General features: G+C 43.3%; 1 long non-coding RNA gene across 1 annotated transcript; it reads right to left on the bottom strand.

Annotated features, from left to right (window-relative positions):
* Nucleotides 1-1831: 1831 nt before the first annotated feature.
* On the bottom strand, nt 1832-4454 carry LOC122468301. The gene is made up of 2 exons (XR_006293203.1): nt 3050-4454; nt 1832-2351 (listed from the first exon to the last, which is right to left on the bottom strand). It is a non-coding gene; the product is annotated as an uncharacterized LOC122468301 (long non-coding RNA).
* Nucleotides 4455-9153: the final 4699 nt, after the last annotated feature.

Here is a 9153-nt window from a genome sequence, read left to right on the forward strand (position 1 = left end):
ATAACTGTAAATTTGTTGTAATGATTAAATAGTTACAAAGAATTTAGCACAGGATCTAGCAAACAAAAGCTCAAATAGCTTTTTGTTTTGTTTTGGTTTGGTTTTAACATTGTTGTCACCTTTATGGGATTTTTAAATAAACTACTCAAAAATTAACAGGTCTTTCATTACACATCATTAATATAGCAATGGAAAAGTTCAGCTTTTCCTTTCTCAAATTATTATTGCTTTAGTTTAGGCTATTTTGGAAAGATGAACTTATTAATAGAAGAAGTGGCTGCGTAAATGATGTAAATCAGTAGCTTAAATGTGTAAATTTTATAAAATTGAGGAAAATAAGTGACTATTTCAGAAAAGTTCAGTGGAACAGCAAACACTGACATAACACAACACCATAGAGAAAAGGACTTGTACTAGTGTTTTACAGGTGTTAACTAATTTTATCCTCAGCATAAGCCTGGGAGGTCCATACTACAATTATGCTCATTTTATAGGCAAGGAAACCAAGGTACACAGATGTTAAATTACTTGACCATGGTAATCCAGCTAATAAATGGCAGATTTATTGGCTTCACTGTGCTTCTTAAACACTGTGCTAATATTAACTTTCTTAATGACAATACTTTTTACCTCCTGAATATATGAACAAAATTTTTTTGAAAAGTTTTCTATGTAGCTCAGGGATTATAAACACCATTCCTGTCCTGAGCTTTAATCCAAGACAGTATTACTTTCACTAGAGAGAGAGAGCTAAATGTTTAATGGGGAGAGTTAGTGCCTTACTACTACCCACTACACTACATGGCATTTGTCACTTTCTCTGAGATATGAGGAAATGTGTCATTGAAAACAATGAGAGTCAAATATACCATATTTAAGATTGTAGGAATAAAAAAATCTTCAGGTAGCCCTAGTGAAAAGGTGGTCGTGGCAGAAAGGGACCCCAAATATGTGCAGGGCTGCAGAGAGTCCCTGCACGGTGTGTGAGCAAGAAAAAGAAAACAAAAACAAAAACATGAGATAGAACCCTTAGCTTCTGGATGAAATTGCCTAGATATTATGAGAAACTAGATGACCCCTTTTCCCTCTCCAAAGCTTCTTATCTTCCTTACTCAGCAAATTCATTAATATTGGCTTTCATTCAATGGGAAATCGATCTCAAACAAGAGAAATCCCAGGAAGGTCTTATTCCAAACATATTGCAATGAGCATAGATAAGAAGAAGGACAAAAAGGGAGGGAATATCTGAATGATATATATTCAGAACTAAGAAAATTTTTAAATATTCCAATTAAAAATGGTTACACACAATTTTAAATTTTTCATGTGCCATGCAAAATTACTATATCTAGTACTACAGTCAAATGAAGATGTTGCCTTTAGTTTTCATCTTTACAATGTTCCCAATCCTTGAGGATTAAGAGCAAAATCTAGAAGAATTTCTACTCTGAAATCGTTTTTAATTTTTTTCCCTACAACTTGTCCCTCCACATTAGTATTTGCTGAGTTTAGGGATTATCTTTATATACTACTTCTATCTCTTGTCTTGATTTCAGAAACTATTTTTATTGATATAAGTGTACCTCCAGATATTTTTAATTTGTTGTTCCAATTTGCCCTGTTTGGGGCAGGTGGGGCATAAACACATGGGGTTTATTATTGGGACTACCCTAAGTACAGGCCTTCATGGGTATCTGCAAAATTTATCATCTGTGTTCTGTATAGGGAAGGTTATCTCCTAGGTAACTACCAGATAATTGATGTTTCTGTAACAGTTTTTGAACATTTATAGCTAATACCCAGCACCCAGGAAGGGACAAGTGACAGGTACTCCGGGAATCAGAAAAGACTGTTTATTTCACACAGGTGCTGGGCCAGCAGAGTCACCTTTAAACACTGTGCATCCTGCTATGGTTTTACTGGTTTTTTATACATACATGCTTCCGGGTTGGGCGGGGCTAGTACATTTCCTGGCTTCTGGCTGATACAAGAGGCAAGCAAGATTGTAGAAGCCAAAAGCATGCAAGGGGAGTATCCTGCCCCAGACATCTGGCTGCCCCTTTTTATCTGCTTTTTACCAGCTTTCCTTCTCATCCCTTCCTCCCACCCCCCCCCATACCCACCCACCCTTGATTCTCAAGCTGCTGTAGCAGACTTAGAGAAAATCAGTTTGTGGAGGCCAGGGAGTCCTTTGTGGCCATGGGAGGAGGGGTGAAGACCGTTCTGGCTTCTTCTTGCTGGACAGGGACGTCGAAGGGAGGAATGTGACAGCTAGGGTTCTTTGCCATCCAAAGGAGAGTAGCGACAGCTAGAATGGTCCAACTGGAGCATCATCTGGAGTATTATAGCTTCTAGGCAAGAAGAAAAAAATCTGGTTAGCTTGTTAAGAATATAAGGACCAAACAGGAGGGTTATGAATTAGTCCATTAGGTCCATTAGGGGAGGACCAGATAAAGGGAGGAGCCAGGATACCCAGTTTCATATATTTCTGCAAGAGTTCCATCAGTCTGTTAATTCTTTCCTCTATTTGATGAACCATTCCTTTAGTTGTTGGGCCATACCTCTATCCTTGATTGGTTAACATAGAAGTAGCATCCTCATGTTAGGAAGAGACATGTTCTCCCCTTCTCAGCAGTTAACAGGTGTAACTGTCTTCTATTTTGTAATACTACTACTGCTAAAGAGTCTACTAGGTCTTGTAGGGTTACTGAAGAGTTTGCAACTTGTTCTATGTCATCTGTCAGATCTTGGGATAGTTCTTGGTAGAAGGAAATAGATGAGTCTACTCCCCCAATTCCACTACTTACTCTGGCAGTGATTCCCAGTCCAATTAGTAGAGGTATAGCTTGGGTAGCTCGTTTAGACCAGGTATGTGCGGCCAAGGGAATTATAAGGGATTGGTTGTTGGGGAGAATATTTATTTGGGAGGTTAGGAATGCAAAGGTGTAAATTCCTTTCCAGTTATCAGGCAGGCACAAATAAGCAATAATTCCACAAACAAAGAATATTCCCACAGGGGGAAGGAAACAGGGTGACTCATGGTTTTTACCTGTTTGTATATCTCAGCTTGGTTTCACTGGTTGTTAGTTAAGTTATGTAGAGGGGTTGTTCCCCACTGGTCTTTAAAACATAAGGAGGCCCACCCTATTACCTTCATATCAGTAACCATGGGCCCTATTGTGACAGTTATGTTATCTGTTGACATGTTGCGGGGGATAGCCATTTTGATTACATTACCTGGGTCTGGGGCAGCCTCATAACATAAGGGGGTTAGAGAGAGACAAAACAAACAGTCTTTGGCTAATTAGGGTTAGAGGAGTTGAGAAGATGATGGGTTGAATTTAGAATCTGGTATGAGCAAGTTAAAGTCATAAGGGCCACTGAGTCTGATTTTTGGAAGTTTGGGTCTCCTGGACAGACTTCCAGAAGTTTGCTTTATGGAATTTTGTACCTCCTGTTGGGATGACTCCTTACAGCCCTGGCCTTGGATTCCCCCTCCATCAGGCAATCCAAAGTGGGTTTGTTGTGCCTAGCAGGCATATTTGTCTGGGATTCCATGACATAATTGTTCCCTGTGAAAGGTGTCTTGCTTTAATTCTTCCTTGCCAATAAGTTTTTTCATTGTGGGAACAGAGGGAGGCTGACTGATAACATTTTGCATGTTGATATGTGTATTTGGTGAAGGCCTTGTGTGTAGTTCCCTGTCCTAGGGGTTGTTTTAGGCTATTCAGGGCTTGGGAAAGGGAGGAGCTCATGTGCTGGTCTTGAAACAGTCATCATTACATTGAGGAGGGACATCAATTCTTATGAGAGAACTCAGCATTAACAGTAGGAGAAATTTTTTTGTGTGTTAGGGTAGGTTCCTGACAGTTTCTTATTCCAAATAGGGGACAGCAATCATAACTCAGATCATATACATCTAAGGAGAATAAGACATCCTGACACTAGTAAGTAGAGGAAAGCTAACAAGAGTTTGTGACTGAGGCGCCAGTCTGTGGGAGTAACTTGAGTAAGCCCTACAGCAAAGAGTATAGCAACAAGTATAGAAAGAGAAACAGGTAGGGGATGACAATGAAATTTGAGAGAGAATGATTTGTTATAGTTCATTTAAATTGCTTGGTGATTTCCTCAAGCTTCTGGTTATGGAGAGTTCTCAGGTGTTGGCTGTAGGCGGCTTATCATCTGCTATCTTCTTAAAGATGATCTGTAAAAGATTATTCTGGTTAGCAGTCACTTTCCATTCCAAGTGGTTGCCAGGTGACAGGTGGGCTGCCTTTACTCAAGGATGGTGGATTCAGGCAGTTAGTCCTGCAATCTTGAGGGCTGTGGGTGTGGTTCGCAAAACTAAATAGGGTTCCTTTCAGGTAGGTCTGAGTGGTTCCCTTTCCCAATCTTTAATCCAAACCTGATCCCAAGGTTTGTGGGGTTATACAGTTATTCCTAGGGAAATAGGTATCCTGTCTGTCACCCATCTATGTATCTCAAATATGGTTTTTCCTAATCCTTGTAGTTGCTTTTGTATTTCTAAATTTCCTAGCTCTGTCAGGTCCCCTTGTTTTGACTAGTGGAGGGGGCCTTCCATATAGGATCTTGAATGGGGAGAATCCTATTTTTGCCCAGAGTGTATAGCATATTCAGAGGAGAGCTAGGAGTAGTATATCTGGCCAGGGCAGGTTAGTTTCCTGACATAGTTTTGCCATGGCTGATTTAAGGGTTCAGTTCATATGTTCCACTTTCCCTGAACTCTGGGGCAGGTAGGCTGCGTGTAAGTTCCACTGGATACCTAACGTTTCTGTTACTTGTTGCACCACCTCGACTACAAAATCTGGGCCATTGTCTGAAGCTATGGAATGATATCCCTTAGCAAGGCCTTGGTTACTTCTCTTGCCTTCTGTGTGTGTGTGGGGGGGTAGGCCTCAACCCAACCTGAAAATGTGCAGATGAATACTGGAAGAAAATTGTATGCTCCACTGGGTCTTATTTCGGGAAAGTCCACTTCCAAATCCTTGAAGTGTTGGATTCCCATGCGCCCAGTGGGGCCCTTTTTTGGTATTATTTGGAGCACAGAGGAGGCAGTGTTGAGAGACCAAGGCACAGAGGGAGTTGAACAATTACATAGTAGAAGCTCAATAAGGTTTCAAGGGTGGTTTTTCCTAGGTGGGTGAGCTCATGCTGTTGGAGAACCACCTGGTAGGCTAGCTGCTCCGATATATAGACTCTTTGGTCTGGAAGTACCCACCATCCTTCTTTTGTCTGGCCTCCTTTTTCCTGTTGTGCTCATTTTGTTTCTTGGATTGTGCACCTTGGGGAAGTTGGCAGTTCCGGGGCCAGAATGATTTTCGAGGATGTTTGTTTTCCCGCTGCTTGTTTAGCTGTGGTGTCAGCCTGTCAGTTATCTTCTGACACTGAGTCTTTTCCTCTTTGGTGTCCCTTGCAGTGGATGACTGCTACTTACCTCAGTTCCCAGACTGCCATTAATAGCTTTAGGATTTCTTCCTGATTCTTTTTTGTTTTCCTCCTGTGGTCAAAGGTCCTCTCTCCTTGTATAGAGCCCCATGTACATGTAGAGTGGCAAAGGCATAGCACGAGTCAGTGTATATGTTGGCCCATTTGTCTTTACTGAGTTCTAGTACTCTAGTACAGTTCTGCTTTCTGGGATGACCACCCCTGTGGAATGGCCTTTGCTTCTATGACCTTAAAATCAGAGCCTACCACATAACCAGTGTATCTTTTGCCTTCATTCACAAAGCTGCTTCCCTCAGTGTACAGGATGAGGTCAGGATTTTGTGAGGGCCTGCATGATAGGTCAGGTGGGCTAGAACAGACTTCATCAAGTACCTGTAGACAATCATGCTCTGGAGGTCCTACCACTAAAGGCAAGAAAGTGGCAGGGTTTCGAGTTTTTATGGCTTCAAATCTTATTCATGGGTTCTCACATAGCAGTCCCTGATACTGTGTCGTTCAAGCATGAGTTAGCCAGTGTTGTCCTCCAGCATCCATCAAGGTAATAACAGAATGGGGAACCTTAACATTTATGTTTTGCGCCAATGTGAGTTTGTCCGCTTCCTCGATTAAAAGTGTGGTGGCTGCCAGGGCCCTCAAACAGGGTGGCCATCCTGCCACAACTGAGTCAATCTGCTTTGAAAGTAATGCCACTGGTCTTTCCCAGGTCCAAATTCCTGGGTGAGAACCCCCAGGGCCACCCCATTGCTTTCATGTTGAAATTTTGTGATACATCTTGGAGTTCCAAGGCCAGTGTCTCTGTGAGTTTTGGTTTTAGAGTTTTAAATGCCTTTTCTTGATTAGAGCCTCAGAAAAGGGGTGCCCTTTCTTCCCCCTTTAGTGCCTCATATAAAGGTCTGGCCAACTCCAAGAATCCTGGGATCCATATGCCAGCAGAATCCTGCTGCTCCAAGGAACTCTTGGACCTGCTGGTGGGTAGTGGGAACCAAAATGGCACAGATTGCCTATTTCCTTTTGGCTCCCGGCATCCATTTACCTTGGGTAATTTTGAAGCCCAAATATTTAACTTCCTGTGGGCAAATCTGTGCCTGTTTCTTTGACACCTGGTATCCTGCCTCTGCTAGTAGCCTGAGTAGGGCCCTGGTTCCCTCCCAGCATTGGGTCTGCATGAGACTGGCTAGCAGGAGATTGTCCACATGTTGGAGAAGGACACACCTTAGGTCCTGTCCCAGAAACCTGGCTAAGCCATATGCCAGTGCTCCACTGAATAATGTTGGTGAATTTTTGAATCCTTGTGGCAGTCTAGTCCAAGTGAATTGTTCCTTTGCCCTTGTGGTAGGGTTTTCCCATTCAAAGGCAAATAGGGGTTGGCTATTAGGCACTAGCTGGAGACAGAAGAAGGTGTCCTTTAAATCTAGATATGTGAGCCATCCTGCTTCAGAGTGTATGAGTCCTAGTAGAGTATATGGGTTAGAAATGCAGCATGATGACTGTTTCATTAATGGCTCTTGGATCCTTTGCAGGGCAGTAATCATTTGTCCCAGGCTTTTTCAAGGACAGCAGGGGAGTATTCCATGGGGACTGGCATTGTTTTAGAAGTCCCCATTTGAGTAGATGTCCAAGTGTGTCTGGATCCCCAGGCATGCCTAGCATGGGATGATATATTGGCATATTTTGACAGGTTGGGCCCCAGGCTTTAGGTCAATTAATATTGGGGGCTGTTTTGGCTTTTTTGATTGTTTGTTTTTGGGTTTTTTTTTTTGCCAGACCAGGGGGGTTTCTTTCTGCCCAAACTGAAGGGAATTCAGCTTCTAGCTTGGGGGCTATGGTTGGCTCACCAGGAGGGAAAGTATATAATCTCCATTCCTCTTCCCATGGAATTCCTGATGACAGGGACAAAATCATGAGTTGGGCCTTTTCGTTTAGGCGCAATTACATCTGCCCATCAAGGAGAAGGCTATTTCTGCGCTCAACTTGGCTTGGAGTTCTCTACCTAACAGTGAGACTGGGCAGTCAGGTAGATTCATGAACTATTTGGTGACGCCCCAGCCAGCATTGTTGGGGACTGAAAAATTACCTTTGGGTTTGCATCCCAGTGGCTCCTACAATGGTGACTTCTTGACCCGACAGAGGTGCCACTTTGTGTGTCACCACAAAGTGTTCAGCCCCAGTGTTGACCATGAAATCTATTGTCTCTCTCCCTACCTTCATTTTGACCATGGGTTCATGGGGACCTAGTTGGATAGAGCTTGGTCTTTCCTAATCAGAGTATATTCCTGACAGTCTGATCAAGTCAGCCTCAGGTGGCTCTGGTTGGTAGTGACTGGGTGGAGTGGAGGTTTGTGGTTTTCCTTTTTGGTGGTTAGGGCATTCATTTTTCCAGGGATCAAATTCTTCGCCATAGGCATATTGATCCTGTCCCAGTGGCACCCTTTTTTTTTGTTGTTGTTCTTGAATCCCTTGTCATTTCTGTGGGAGCCCTTTCAGAGGGGGTAGTTGCCCCAAGGCCAAGACCAGGAGAGCTGCCTTTTGTTTCATTCTTTGGTCTTCCTCCTTTCTGGAAGCTCAATCCCAATTTACAAAAATATCGTTGGCAATTTCCAATAGTTCAGTGGAGTTTTTTCCAGTGAATCCTTCCAATTTTTGGAGCTTCTGTCTAATGTCAGCTTGGGCCTATCCCACAAAGGCAGATTGACTATGTGCTAGTTTTGGGGGACTTCAGGGTCAAATGGAGTTTAAACTCTGAAAGTTTCACATAATCTTTCATAGAAGTCAGCAGGGTTGTCTTCTGGCATTTGTAGGACCTCAGCTACATTTTCCATGTTGGTGAGATTTTTGGCCCCTGCTTTTACCCCTTGGAAGAAGGCATGTTGGTATCTTTTTAATCTGGCCCTTCCTGCTTCTATGTTGGGGTCCCAGCAGGGCTCCTCTTCAGGCATAGCCTCCCATGCCCAAGCCTCAACATCTAGTTGTCCATCTGGTGCCTGAGTCTGGAGCCATTTTCTGGCTTTGGTGACATTTTGTCTATGCTCTTCCATGTTGAAAAGGGTAAGCAGAAGCTGCTGACAGTCAACCCAGGCAGGATTATAGACTATAGGAGATCTATCATTGCCCGTAGCTTCTCAGAAGCTATGTTTAGCTTCTGTTATGTTTCCAGTTGAGAAGGTCAGTAATGGAGAATGGTTGGTAGTAGAAAACTGATGCCCCCTCTTGTAGGGTCCCATCAGGGCCTATTCTCTGGAGACATCTAGTCTCTCCCAATGGCATCTGCATTGCCATGGGGGGCCTTGGACCTTGAGATGATGACCTAAGGCATCTTCCTACTAATTCATGTGTCCCTTGTTGGGGAAGACTGGCTGTTGGTGGAGGTGAAACCATGGGGAGTGGACTGTCAGGCAGGCGAGGTTCCCTTCCCTCGACTGAAGGGACGCTGGGGGGCATATGGTGGCATAAATGGAAGGACTTCTGTATTTTCTTGGAGGATGGGGGGTGGTTTTTTCTGCTGTGAGGTCTTCTTCTTGGCCTGTGCCACTAAGACCCTACATTGTCCCTTATTATTAATGCACAACTAGACCCAAGGAGGCTTGACTTAGGCTATTTCCAGTTACTGATTGATGTATGGAAATTGATCTAGGTGGCCAAGCATTGCCACTATTTTATAAACAGCTCAGACTGTGGGGACACCTATGG

Source organism: Prionailurus bengalensis, chromosome B1, assembly GCF_016509475.1.
Source record: "Prionailurus bengalensis isolate Pbe53 chromosome B1, Fcat_Pben_1.1_paternal_pri, whole genome shotgun sequence".
In the NCBI taxonomy this organism is placed as follows: Eukaryota; Metazoa; Chordata; class Mammalia; order Carnivora; family Felidae; genus Prionailurus; species Prionailurus bengalensis.